Source organism: Cavia porcellus, unplaced genomic scaffold (assembly GCF_034190915.1).
Source record: "Cavia porcellus strain 051 isolate PalLab524CR breed Dunkin Hartley unplaced genomic scaffold, mCavPor4.1 scaffold_21, whole genome shotgun sequence".
Classification (NCBI taxonomy): domain Eukaryota; kingdom Metazoa; phylum Chordata; class Mammalia; order Rodentia; family Caviidae; genus Cavia; species Cavia porcellus.
In genome coordinates, this window is record NW_026947504.1 from 48628221 (window position 1) to 48643269 (window position 15049).

The 15049-nt window shown below is 37.6% G+C and overlaps 1 long non-coding RNA gene across 1 annotated transcript; it reads right to left on the reverse strand.

Annotated features, from left to right (window-relative positions):
* Nucleotides 1-9138: 9138 nt before the first annotated feature.
* On the reverse strand, nucleotides 9139-10991 carry LOC134472052 (uncharacterized). Its single transcript, XR_010041877.1, has 3 exons — nucleotides 10865-10991; nucleotides 10689-10768; nucleotides 9139-9404 (listed from the first exon to the last, which is right to left on the reverse strand). It is a non-coding gene; the product is annotated as an uncharacterized LOC134472052 (long non-coding RNA).
* Nucleotides 10992-15049: the final 4058 nt, after the last annotated feature.

Consider the following 15049-nt stretch of genomic DNA (forward strand, 5'->3'; position numbering starts at 1 on the left):
CAAGTCCCTAGCCAATCTTATTTTTAAAAAGGAAGAAAAAGTTCAAATTCATGCAATGAGGAATGAAAGAGGAGAAATCACTACAGACCCTATAGAAATACAGAAAATCATCAACACCTATTTCAAAAACCTCTACTCTCAAAGGTTTGATAACACAGTGGAAATGGACAGATTCTTAGAAGCATACAAAGTACCAAAGCTAGGTCATGCAGATGTAAAACTACTGAATAACCCAATTTCTATTAATGAAATAAAAAATGTAACTAAATTCTTACCTACAAAGAAGAGCCCAGGTCCAGAGGGATTCACTGCAGAATTCTACAAGAATTACAAAGAAGACCTAATGCCAACACTCCTCAAAGTCTTCAATGAAATTGAAAGGGAAGGAATCCTTCCTAAATGGTTCCTAGAAGCAAATATTACTCTAGTACCAAACCTAGATACGTTTTGGAAAGAACCCAACTGAAAAAGAGAACTACAGACCAATCTCCCTAATGAACACAGTGCAAAAATTCTCAATAAAATATTGGCAAATAGGACGCAGCAAATCATCAAGAAGATCATACACCCTGACCAAGTGGGATTCATCCCAGACATACAGGGATGGTTCAATATACATAAATCAATAAATGTAATACACTATATCAATAGAGCCAAAAGTAAGAACCACATGATCATTTCTATAGATGCAGAAAAAGCTTTTGATAAGGTCCAAAATTCATTTATGATAAGAACCTTGCAGAAAATTGGAAGAGATGGTCTTTACCTCAATATAATAAAGGCCATCTATGACAAACCAACAGCCAATATCATACTAAATGATCAAAAAATTGAAGGCCTTTACTTTAAAATCAGACACAAGACAAGGATGTCCCTTATCACTACTCCTATTTAATATAGTACTGGAAATACTAGCCAGAGCAATTAGACAAGAGAGAGAAATAAAGGTGTAAAGATAGGAAAAGAAGAAGTTAAGCTATCGTTATTTGCAGATGACATGATACTCTACATAGAAGATCCCCAAACCTCCATTGAAAGACTCCTAGATATAATAAATAAATTCTATAATGTAGCTGGATATAAAATCAATACTCAAAAATCAATAGCATTCCTATACACTAACAACAAAGTCACGGAGAGAAATACGAGAAGTCACACCCTTCACACTAGCAACCAAAAAAATGAAATATCAAGGAAGTACTCTCACAAAAGTAGTGAAAGACCTATACAGGGAAAATTATAGTACACTGAAAAATGAAATTGAAGATGATCTCATAAAATGGAAAAACATCACTTGCTCATGGATAGGAAGAATAAATATTGTGAAAATGGCCATTCTCCCAAAACTTTTATACAAATTCAATGCAATCCCGATGAAAATACCATCAATATACCTCATAGAACTCGAGAAATCACTCCTAAAATTCAACTGGAGTGAGAAGAGACCTAGAATATAGGACAGTTCTAAGCAGCAAAGGCCAGGCAGGAGGTATCACAATCCCTGACTTGAATGAAGTTATACTACAAAGCAACCGTAGTAAAATCAACATGGTACTGGAACCAAAACAGAGCTGAAGATCAGTGGAATAGATTATAAGATACAGCCATAACTACAAACACACTCAACCACCTTATCTTTGATAAAGGGGCCAAACATGTTCACTGGGAGAAATACAGTCCCTTTAATTAATGTTGCTGGAAAAACTGACTCTCCATATGCTGAAAACTAAAATAAGACCCATGCCTATCACCATGTACTAAAATAAAATCTAAAGGGATCAAAGATCTAAATATTAAAACAGAAACACTAAATCTATTGGAAGACAAATTGGGTAAAAACCTTGAAGACATAGGAGTAGGTAGAGAATTCATGAATAGAATTCAAACCGCATGGGAAATACTTCCCAGAGTCAATAACTGGGATCACCTCTTCTTAAAAAGTTTCTGCACATCAAAAGAAATCTCCAGCATAGTGAAAAGAAAACCCACAAACTGGGAAAAAATCTTAGTGAACTGCCCCTCAGACGAAGGACTTCTGCCTAAAACACAAAGAATTAAAAAAAATCAGACCCCCAAAATTCAAAGACCCAATCCAAAAGTGGGCATCTGAGATGAATAAACAATTCTCAGATGAAGAAATACAAATGGTAAATAAATATATGAAAAAATGTTCATCATCATTAGTCATTAGAGAAATGCAAATTAAAACCACACTGAGATTTCATCTCACTCTTGAAAAAATGGCCAATATCAAGAAAACCAACAACAAATGCTGGAGAGGATGTGGGGAAAAAGGAACTCTCCTGCACTGTTGGTGGGAGTGTAGACTAGTGCAACCATTGTGGAGGTCAGTCTGGAGAATTCTCAGAAAGCTGGGACTGGAAGCCCCATTTGACCCAGCTATACCACTTTTAGGCATATTCCCAGAAGAACTGAAAGCGTCATACCACAGTGATATATGTGCACCCATGTTTATAGCAGCACAATTTGTAATAGCCAGATCTTAGAAACAACCTAAGTGTCCATCAACTGAAGAATGGATAAAAAAGTTATGGTATTTTTATATAATGGAGTACTACTCAGGTATAAGGAATGATCACACTGAGACATTTATAAATAAATGGATGCAGCTTGAGACCATACTCATAAGTGAAATAAATCAAACTCACATGTATAAATATCGAATAGTTTCCCTAGTGTAAGAAATGATAAGAATACATTAAAGTATGTGGTAATCATGATTCTCAATTATATTAGTTTGAAGTCATACAATGTTTTTACTCATTAATTGCAACGGTTTTAACCTGAGTTGGTCAATTTTAGTATCTATGATAGTACGAATAGCTATTTTGAAGAAAACAACACAACATAAAAGCTAGTGCTGATTTAATATCATCTTGTTTTGAAGTCCCATCAAGCTGTGGTACATCTGTTTCCACTGGTTTTAACATGATATATCTTACTATATTTCACTATATGCTATAGTATAAACAAAATTCTTTATAGGCAAAGAGATAATATAGAAACTGTTGTTTGTTTTCTATTAGCTGGTTCTAAATACCTTGTAATTCTTACATTCTCTTGAATGGATTCACACTGTCTTGATATGCTTGATGTTATAACATATGAAATTACACTCAAATAATTCAAGGAAAGAGGCACTATGGCGGCTACTATTAAGTTAGATTATCTGGTGGTGAAACACAATGACTCTTGAATTGTTCCGTTCTGACCTGTGTTGTTCTGTTACAATGTTCTCTCTTATCTCAATCTCCCCCCCCTTTTTAAAAAATTATTCTATTTTCTCTCATTTTTTTAATTAAGGGAAAACTAAATTAAAAAATCATGGGACATATTATAGTAACTTTCTTGATTTTCCTATTAACCTGATTTAAACCCCAGTATTGCTCTCCCCATCTTGTTGTTCTGATTATTCTATATTCTATTTTGTTTGATAGTATCGTTTGAGGGTATAGGCAACCACTTTGAAGGCAATAAGATATACTATGATGCCCATTATGGTTTGACTATTATCCTTTTTTTGAAGTCCTGTAAGGTCTCCAGTGTAGGTTTTATTTGTCTTGTTCTGTACTGTTTTGATCAATTCTACTTGATGATATAGGCAACTCAATTTAAAAATAGCAAGAGGCACAATGGTAACCACTTTTGATCACCTGGTATTCTATTTTTGCATCATGTACTATGCCCACCCTTCTGTTCTAACTGACTCTGTTTTACTTAGTCACATTTGGTTTTATTCTCTTTAAAAACAGTAATAAGAACCGTGGAAGTAATAAAACCCAAGAAGTCTGATTGTTGTTGTAAAAAAGAGTGGAAAGGAAGATGGACTAAGTGATATAACCGCAGGTATGTTCGAGAGTGTAGGATGGAAAACCATATTACTGAGCTTTTGTTGGATCATTGAACAGAACTGCCTACAATTTCAATGTACGAATGTCCATTTTATACGCTTTAATTTTGTAATTTGGACAACTGTTTCTGGGAAGCTAATATGTAACATATTAATTGGTGATTTCTTACTGTATATTTTTTCTTGAAATTCTCTATTACTTGTACCCTTTTACTGCTTTGTTTTTTCATATCCTTTCTGTTTTTCTCTTTAAATAAAAAATGAAAAAATTAAGATATATTTTTTACATGTATGAATTCCCCATGAGGAATGTTATCATTGCATACTATAAACAAGTACTAATAAAAAATGTACTAGCAAAAAATCTTTTAACTCTCCCACATCTTCTGTCATCTTCATTGTCTTAATTTTTCCCTATAGGAAGCAGTTCTTAGTGTGCATCAAATAAGTTGTCTCTTACTTATTCTAGAAATCAAACTCAATAATTGGAATAATATATATCTACTTTGGCACTACCAGGAACATAGGTATTGTTTTCTATTTATGGAGTGAAGTTTTGAGAATAAATCAGTGACTAAGCTTATTTCTCAATCAAGGCAATGTTTATAAGATGTAAAAAAGTAATCCTTGCTACAAAAAAATGAGAAAAAGTATTATATATCATATAACAATAAAAGTTAGTTAATTTTTAAATCTTAGAATAATCAATGAAAAAGTCATTATTTTCAGATCATTGTGCAATAGACAGAACAAAAGTTATTTGTGATTTGCAACATGTATTTACAGACAATATTATATAGAAAAAGAGTTCAAGTGTTAGAGAAAATTTCTGTAATATTGTTAGGGCAGTATGTTGCCAAGTTTTTCAAATAAGTACATTTTATAAATCAATACAATATTTAATAAAATTAAAAACAAGAGCTTGGCATTCATTTTTTGACTGTAAAATGATACGAACAGTTTAAAAGTATTATCTCACATATAAGAAACATCTTTGCGAGAAATACTTTTCTTAAAATTTTTCAAAACCACACATATTTATGTAGTTTCATGTGATTTTTTTGTTTAATTCTCCACTTTATTGGTGTATATGCATATTTCCACATATTTAAATCTCATAATCTCACTATTTTTAATAACTGCATAACTGCATAGTATTCCTTCATAATATTTCTGGTCATTCCATACTGTCTTGCTTTCTCTTTTGGTGTTGAATCATCCTTTTTTAAAAGTTGCATTGATTGGTATAATTTATACATACATAATAATCACATTACATTCATCATATGGAATTTATACCTGTATATGAAGTATCTTAATTCCTCCCTTTTCTTCATGCTTCTTCCCTCTTTAACCCTTCTTTCCCTCCTTATTTACAAAGTTTTGCTCCATTTTATGCTTTTATACTCATTTTTCTTTTCCCTTCCATCTGCCACCTTAGTTCCCCTTCCTGTTTGAATAATTATTTCCTATTTCTATTATAGTATCTAACATACATTTTGGTTCATATTTACACTTTCAATTTCTTACACCATATAGACAAAGTGATATTTGTATGTATGTGTCTGATTTATTTTACTTAAGAGTATGGTCTCAAGGTCCATCCATTTAGCTATGAATTTTCTCAAATTTATCTCTCTTTATGGCTGAATAGTACTCCACTGCATAAAAAATCCTTTTTATACATTAGGTTGTTTACAGGCATTTGGGTTGTTTACAAGACTTAACTATTATGAGCTGTGCTGCTATAAATATGCCAAAAACTCTGTAAAAATTTAATACATGCATATAGTGTATATAGTTGACACACTGTGTCAACTTGAGAAGTTTAGAAGTTTAACTGAGAGGCTCAGCAGGGAGCTAGGATCGCTATTTTGCAAATATTCTTATCCTGTACAAGAGGAAGGCAAGGAGATTTTGACGGCTACCCCATCCTGGAGTGGGGGGTAGTATGCACACACTATAAAGGAGGAAAAGAGGCTTGCTCTTCCCCTGTCCCCTTGCCTTTTGCTCTGGCTGCTGCCTTGAAGTGCTGCCCAGTGCCATGACATCCTCCCTGACAACCAACTGATTATGGACTGAAACTTCCAAAAACTGTAAGCTAAGTAAATCTTTCCTTCCTTAATTTTGGGTGCTGGGTATTTTGTTCCAGCAACAAGAGAAAAGTTACCAAGAAAGTGTGTAATGATTAATGCAGTGTAATTCCATCTCCATCTTCCTAAACATTGACTTGTTTCCATTGACTTTCAAATTCTTCTTTCACCATTATTTTTAAATTATATAATAAATTACGGTCACCCAATTGTGTGTTACAGAACATTATTTCTCCTATCTTATGTTAGTTTGGTACTTCCTACTGACATAAGGGAATGAAACTCTCAATCTACCAGATGTCCAGTAGGAGTTCATGTTCTCTAAAATTGAAGAATGCATTTTAGCTACAATGGTGGTTAAGAGCAGAATATATTTCTTGAGGAAAGAAAGCTTCTATCTGAGAGAGACAGAGGGGTTCTGAGCAGGTTGCCAAAGACTCTGTCTTTCCTAGGGACTTTTAGTGTAAAACCATGAAGTGAGACAGGTCCAAGATGGGGAAAACTGGGAACTTGATTGAGATAGAACAGGCTTGAGGTAGGACAGACCTATACACAACTAGATTAATAGCTCATGTAACATTGATAAAATCAGGAACAAATGGGGAAGCCAGCCAAGTAGCAAGCAATGACTCTTCCTTTAGGGGATTAGGATGGTGATTCCTGGCTCCCTCAAGGTGACTCATACTTGTTTAGAATATCAATCCATGATGTTTATACTTAGGCTGTGATTGAATTAGTTTTGCATTTTGTCTTGAGAACTGACTTACAGTTGGAGGTCTTGTAGTGAGGGGTTGTGCAATTAGAATCAGGACACAAAATTTATATTATTTTATGATAACCACCCAGAGTTTAACACAAGAAAGTACAGGAAATCTGTCCACAACATTAAAGACCCAGAATACTCAGCTGAGGGCTTGAATCCCACAGCAATGTTCTGCATGATTCCAGATGAATACCCGGGGTTCCTGACAATGTCTCTCACAAATCCAACTGTTCTAGAGCCCAGACAGTCTCATGCCAGTCTATTATAGATCTGTTCTGGGAAGGCTCAAAGTTCAGTGGTGGAAGCTAGAAAGTTTATGCCAGTGGGGTGAAGGATCTGTTCTGGTAGGCTGAGGGTTCTGTGCTAGAGCCAAGAAGTCATGCTCAAAACAAGGACCAGGGCTGTCCTGAAAAGTACCACAACCATCCTCAGTGACACAGAAGCTCCAAGGTTCTCTGATAGTGAGAACAGTTGAGTACATACCAGAAAGCCAGCATGTCAAGTTTCTCCTGGAGATTAAACTGCCCACGTCTTCACCTCTGGAGCCAGGAAGTGATGCTCACTGTAAGGACCAGACTCCCCCAAAGTGAACCACAGCCACTCTCACCAACAAGGTCTCAAGCTCCTCTGATGACAATGGTTGAATTCACACTGGGGAAACTAGCTCCTCCAGGAGAACCAGTGGTTCAAATAACAACACATAGGAGAAGCCACAATGTCTAGCTTCTCTACGACTCTATTTATGCTGGTAATTTTCCTCAGGTGGAGCATCTATGCTCAGCACCATGCTGATTTAATTCAGCTGGCATTAAAGTTGATCATCAGTTTTTAATCCATAACAGGAGGTGTGTGTTTTCTCCTCTAGGATTACAAGTTATCTAGTCTGGCTTGTATGACTAACTAACTTAACTGCCTGTAATACTAGCTCAATCTTATTTTGAGCTCAATATGTGGTGCAGGCTGTCCTTGAACTTGTACTATTCTTTTTTAAGCCTGGAATTGCAGGTAAGGTATTTTTATATGGTTTCATATTTTTTGAATTATAACAATTAGTGGGATATAGCACAAGCAAATTATATATAAGGTAATCATTTTTAAATAATTTTAGTTTATTAAGTAAATTTCAAACTATTTTCAATGGTGACTCTACACCAACAGTGTAAGAATTCTTTCTCCTCATTCTTACATGCATCTTTAAAATGTTTTCTTCCATTTTATGGGCTGTGTTATGGTTTATACAGTATGTTAACTTGAGAAGTCTAGAAGCTTAACTAAGGGATTCAGTCTCTCTACATCCAGGATGTACACAGCAATATCACATGGGTTTTACTTACGTCCCCTCATAATTGGTGATAATGAGAATTTTTCAGATACCAAAAGTTTTTGAATTATGTCATATAATTTTGTAGTTGACTCTTTTGAGTTATTGTAGAAGGCTACATGCGCACCTCTCCTTGCTGCAACATTAAAGAGTCTTATTTCCATATAATGATAAGCACAGAGCTGACTATGATATTTCTTTCTCTCTTCATTTGGCTCTAAGCAATACAAATAAGGCCAGCTGAAGTACTGATATGTAATCTTGGGGCCATTCTGGCAGTCTCCTGTTTCTTCGCATCCTGCTCTCCGTAAAGGATATGAGCACAGAAGGATGGTAGAGCCATGCAGCTCCAGGAGTGTCAATTGGCTGTGAGCCTCAAAATAAGGAGGCTATGAATCCTCATGTCACAAAAGTTTACATATCAAAAACAGAAGCAACATCCTCCAAAAACAATTCGGTTGTTACCTTGATTGAGTTATGCAGATTGATCCTTCTGCACATCATTCTCCCTGCATTTTTCAAAGATGCTTTTCTCTCTACCTGACTAGCCAGCTCAGATTACTCACATAGTTCCTGCCATCCTCACTGTCACTCATCCTTCGGCTACCCTCTTCTTCACAAGATAATACATTCTGGGAGAGGTTTTGGATCAAGGCCTTTATCTACATATCCATACTAGGTTTGGGCTTAAGATCACTTGATTACCCCTAACTTTGAGTAAGTCTTGATGTCTTTATTCTCATCCTGGGTTGCTTTGGAGGTGGTAGACTGGAATTAACTGCCAGAATGTCAATAACATCTCAATGGGATTACAAATATAACTTTTGGATTGTGAGCAATATTAGAAAAGGTATTACAATATTTGTATTAGAGTCCTCAACATTTAGGATTAAAATCAATTTTTGCATATTCTGGATATTATTCACTTCCTTGGATGAATGTTGCAAATATTTTCTTTCATTCTATGGGCTATGTTATGGTTTATACAGTGTGTCAATTTAAGAAGTCTAAAAGCTTAACTAAGTGATTCAGCATCTGACATCCTACAAGCCTTTACTATTGTATGATATTATTCATTGTGTCAATTGCAGAAGGTCAGAAGTTTAACTAAGTAATTCAGCAGGGAGGCCAGGGTCCATCATTTATAACACTCTCAGCCTGTGCAAGAAGAGGGCAAACAGATGGTGTAAGTGCTACACCCAACCCAGGGGAGTACCCTGCATACAATAAAAGGCATCTGAGGAGGGACTGATTGCTGGTTCTTTGGAGGAGCTCCAGTCTTTGCCTTCAGCTTGGGCATAATCTCCTGGTTTCTGGCAGACTGTTTGGCTTCTTCTCTTAAAGTACATGTCCAAACTGAAATGCAAAAAGAACAATGAATAACAGTAATAAATAAAATATCCAAAAGCACTGGAACAAAAAATGTGATATGCAAACACATAAGTAAATCAGAAAAATAGTAAAAGGGAAAAGAACTTGAAAAAAAAATGACACGGCTATTTTCAAACTTGATTAAAAACTACAGGCCAAGGAAATAGGAAGTTTAAATATTCAAACACGATATTTATCAAAATAAGGGAAAGTTACAAGTTTAAAAGAAGCCAAAAAGAGAAATGAATGAAAATAAAACAGAGATGATTGAATTAGACCTGCAAAAATATAGTTAACTCATCCTTAATGTAGGAGTTAAGTCAACTAAATGCTACTTTCAATGTGTTGTGATGTAACAAACCTGAGTTGAGGGAAAAAGAATGTGGAGGTATCTAGCAAATGACTTTATTCCTTTCAGCAAAACTAACTCACAAAGAACCATAGACCTAAACAAAAAGTACATAATCACAAACATCTAGATACTTACTTTAAAACATCCTTTTTGCATTTCAAAGCACTGTATTGAAATTTAAAACACAATTTCTTCTCCAAGATTACTCATATACCAAGAAAAACTTACTACTTTATGTTTTTGTATATAGACTATTTTATTCAGCTCATATTTATTCAAATACTGAATAACCTATTATATTATCCTTCATTTTGCTGGTGAAGTATTTTAGTTAGTTTTCTCTTGTTACTAAGAAAAAATATCTGACACACAGATTTAAGGAAGGAAAGATCAATTTAGCTAACAGTTTGTGGAGGTTTCAGTCCATAATCAACTGTCTCTAATGCAAGATGACATGGCACAAGGACAATAATTAAAGGCAACAGAATACAGCAACAGCAACAAGAGTAAAAGGGACAACAAGTCTTTTTTTCCCCCTTATATTATAAGCAGGCTACCCCTCATAGGTAGCACTCGCACAATCTCCATGTCCTGTTCTTGCACAGGATGAGGATGTTTATAATGGAGGGCCCTGATCCCCTGCTGAGTACCTTAACTAAACTTCTAAACTTCTCAAGTTTGCACAATGTATCAACCATAATAATATACTTCTTGCCAATTTGAAAACCAAACACATTTCTTTAAACTGCTCTCTAGTTACAAAGACATGTTTTTTCTTACCATTGTACAACTTGAACATTAAAACATGGGTTTAACAACCTTAACAGCCAGTATTGTATGTATCAATATTATATTACTTTACATTAGAACCATAATATTTTTCCCCAGTCCTAGAAAGAACTGTGCATATTCCTTACCCAAAAGGCATTTAGTCCATTTGCAAGAGTTACAGAATTCCTAACAGTTTCAGTATAGCTGAAAATTCAAAGTCCCGAGTCTGCTTTGAGATGTAAGAAAACTCTTAGACACAAGCCCTTGTAAAATGAAAAGTTAAATACTTTCAACATTCCAAAAGTTCCAAACAGAAGGATACAAAGGATTGGGACTTGTGGTGGTCCGCTTTCTGAGTTATGAAGGAGCCAGAGAAAATAATTTGGAAAGAAAAAAATTATTTATTAAAGCACAGGCCTGGCAATGCAGCCTCCAGTAGCCAATATGGACTGCACGCCTAACAGCTAACGGGCAGGGTTTTTATCCTGTAAAACCGCAAACATCTGCTGGTTTCACAATACAGGGGGGTGGGTCACAGTGCACTACAGAATGGGAACACGGCAGTTACATTTCTTGGGAAGAACAAGGTTCAGGTAAGGGTTGGGCTAATAAGCAAGTTTAGATTAAGCAAACATCCTCTGGGGAAGGCACATCCTGCAAACAAGCAAGTTATCCTACAAACAAGCAAGTTTAGATTAGAAGGACATCCTGTTCTGCTCTTAGAGTTACCTTTGATCTTTCTCTTGCCTCCAAGGAGATTTATGAGGTTTTTTTTTTTATATATATATATATAGGTTACAACATTCCCCACTGACTTTATGTCTTCTCCTCCAAATCTTTGGGAAAGACTTGAGAACTAATCTTGATGGTGAACTGGTAACATTTTATAACCTTGGTGGCGCAACACCGTCAGCCTCACATCTTGTACTTGCTGTCTGATAAAGGTAGTTAGCCTATTGACTATACAGGGGCCTATTAAAACCAAGAGTAGCAATCCTAGCAAGATCCAAGCAAGGGCAGAAGTTAAGGCAGGATTCCATTCCAGACACTCCAAAAGGGGTTTTCAAATAGCTCTCTTCCTCTTTTTTACAGGTCTTCCTGCAATCTCTCGATTTTTATCTCAAACAATGCCAGACTTGTTTACATAAAAACGGCATCATTCTTTCAATGCCACACAGATTCCTCCTTGTTCTGTGGTCAGGAGGTCTAGCCCTCTTGTATTTTGAAGGACCACTTCAGCTAACGAATCTATCTGATCCTGAATGTTCTGAATGGTACTAGATAATGCCTGTACATCTTTAACAATCTGGTTGGAAAGTTGAACAGAGACCCCCACTCCTGCTGCCCCCATACCCAAGGCTCCTGATATTCCCAGACCTACCAGTAGAGGAATAAATTGAACTGCCCTCTCTGAGTGGCCTGTAATGTAATCCAGGCTAGGAATGGGGACAGGCTCATCCCCAGGTAAAACCTCTATGCCAGGAAACAGGACAGCTGTAACACAAATTCCTGAACAGTTAGTTGGGAGGAAAGTATGGGCCAGATTGCCTCCACAGATGGACACTTATCCTTTGGCAGGACAAAGAGAGGTAGTCTGGTTAATTATAGAACTACAGTTAGCAAAGGCAATGAACCCCACGTCAATGTTGGAAGTATCATTATGATCACTTCCTTGGAGACAGGGAGAGTCTCTAAACCCTACTGGTTGTACTCTGAAGGGGAGGCCAACACTACAGTTTAAGTGGTCCGATCTTCCAGCATGGCAAGGTAGCATTGGAGGGGATCACGAGAGGCATGGGAGAGAGCCTGTCCCATGCATAGCCAACGATCTTTAGCTTAAGTTGGGTTGGAAGCATTTAGGGCCTTGTAAGTGGTTTCCAAAATATCAGAAGTCTGAGCATTCAAATCAACTCCCGGTGATTTAGGCAGCATCAAGGGGTGATAATGCACCTGGGGAAATATTATCTCTATAATCTGTTTAACCTGTTCTTTAACCATGAGTTCTCTGGTCTTATCTTGTGGACCGCCTCCATCAGAAACATGTATTGGGGCCACCCTGCTCTAGCACACTGGTTTACCAACCGTGCCACTACATGAGGCTTGGGCACATTTTGAATTCCTATTACCTTCAGGATGTTGAGCCATTCACCCCCAGAACTTCCAGCATACATTCTCTGAAGCTCAGCAGTGAAATAAGTCTTGTTTCTTTGCCTATACACTCCTGCACTGAGTCATAGCAGGAAGAATGCATTTCTGAATAATAAGGACAATCTTTAGGTCATGGCACCAGTTGACTGTCAGTACTAGGTAACATGCGAGTCATGAGAAGTTTTACCTTGCACTTGCACATTTGAGACACGCCTCCTGTAACAGTGGGCATAGCAACAAGGAATGCTTATTTGAGTCCACAGTATGTCTGAAGGCTATATGTATATAATTTGTCATTCATGCGAGAAGGATCACTTTTCCTCCTATGATATGTATAAGCAAGCCTCTGCTACTCTCACCACAGGTATAGCCTCCTCCGCAATCACAAGGGCTACCATACAAAGCTTTCAATAGCTGTTCTTGCTAACAGGAGGTCCAAACCCACTGTGTGAGGTCGGCAACAGCACTATTAAAATCCCCAGTGGTGGGATAGAAGGGGCAAAAGCAAGTAAGCTAAAGCAATACATGCCTGATACAATTCACCTATGCTTAGTCAATTTTAACTTTAAGGGGTTACCAGTCTGCTGCACAGTCCATTTGTCCTGGGAAGGTTGGTCTCCTTTGGTGTCCAGAACCTTCACATGAGAGTGGTGGCTCCAAGGTGTTTTTCCAGCTACCTTCACTGCAGTGGGAGAGCTGAGCACCACGGTGTAGGGTCCCTCCCAGTGAGGTGTAGGGTCCCTCCCAGTGAGGCTCGAGGGTGTCTCCTTGGTGACGCTCTACTAGGACCAGACTACTGGGTTCCACCAGCAGGCCACACTCAGAGTGAGAGTCTACCATAAGATGCTTCAGCCTGAATAACTGATGTATAGAGGTCAAGATGGGCTGAAGAGCCTGCAGGGATTTAATGAGATCTAGGTTAGTCAATTCCACCAATTTTTCCTCAGAGAGCTTTGGAATGAGAGGAGGGGGCCTCCTGTACATTGCTTCAAAGGGGGATACACCAGAAACATAAGGAGTGCATTGGGTCCGCAAGAGGACAAAAGGAAGGAAACTTACCCAATTATCGCCAGTTTCCAGAGACAGCTTTGTAATCATATTTTTTAATGTTTGATTCATCCTCTCTTCTTGCCCTGAGCTTTGAGGCTGGTATTGCAATGAAGTTTCCAATCAATCTGTTAGGCCTGGGTTAGTTTTTGAGTTATCTGGGCTATGAAAGCTGGGCCATTGTCAGACCCCATAGATAAGGGTAGGCCAAAATGAGGAATGACCTAATGTAACAACTTTTTAGCCACCGTAAGAGCTGATTCTGACCTAGCAGGAAATGCCTCCACCCACCCAGTGAAGGTGTCGACCATCACTAACAGGTATTTGTGTCCCTTGAGACCCACTTCTTCATTTCAGTAGTCTATTTCCCAGTGTTCTCCTGGGGAAGTTCCCCCAAAATGAGTAGTTTCCATGGGGAGCTGTTGTTTTGGGTTAACTAATTGACATTGAGGACATCTTGAACTGGCAACCACTGTCAGTTTGGACAGCTAGAGTATAAAGAATCGGTCCCGAAAGAGCTCAGCTAGTTTTGATCCTCCCAAATGAGTAGACTGATGAGCTTGCTGAATGAGTTCCCATACAAGAACTTCAGGCAGCTAGATTCTTTTATCTGGTAACTGATACCAGCCTCCTGGAATGTTGGTCTTCACCTGGAGTTGGATGGCCAAGTGGAGGTCCTTTTGTGTATACACAGGTTCTGATATTGTTAGAGGCATCAGCAAGAGGGTAGGAGTAGTTTCCTCTATATCCCCTTCTTCAGACCCCACTGATTTTATGGCAGCTTCTTTGGTTGCCATATCAGCCAAATTGTTTCCCCTGGTAATGGGATCATCTCTTTTTGGTGGGCCTTGCAATGTATGATGGCCACTTTCTCAGGTAACAAAATTGCTGCCAGCAGGTCTAATATTTGGGGGACATTTTTTATTTTGTCTCCTGCTGAGGTCAATAGTCCTATCTCCTAATAAATTGCCCCATGTACATGAGCAGTAGCAAAAGCATTGTGATAACTCAGACCCTGGTATAAAATCCAAGGAAGCAAGAAATTAAAATTTGGGAAGCAAAGGCTTTATTTCCAGGCCTGATGACACAGCCTCCAGGAGCCAATTTGGAGACTGTGCACCTCACAGCTAAAAGTCAGGTCTTTTACCTTGTAAATCCACAAACAGCTGCTGGTCACACAATGTAAGGAAGAGGATGGGGGTGTGACACACTGCAAAGCAGAAACGGCAATTGCAAGTCTCCCTGCATACTAGCAAGTTTAGATAAGAAGAAATATTGTTTTTCTTAGCAAAGAATGGAGAAGTCTAACAAC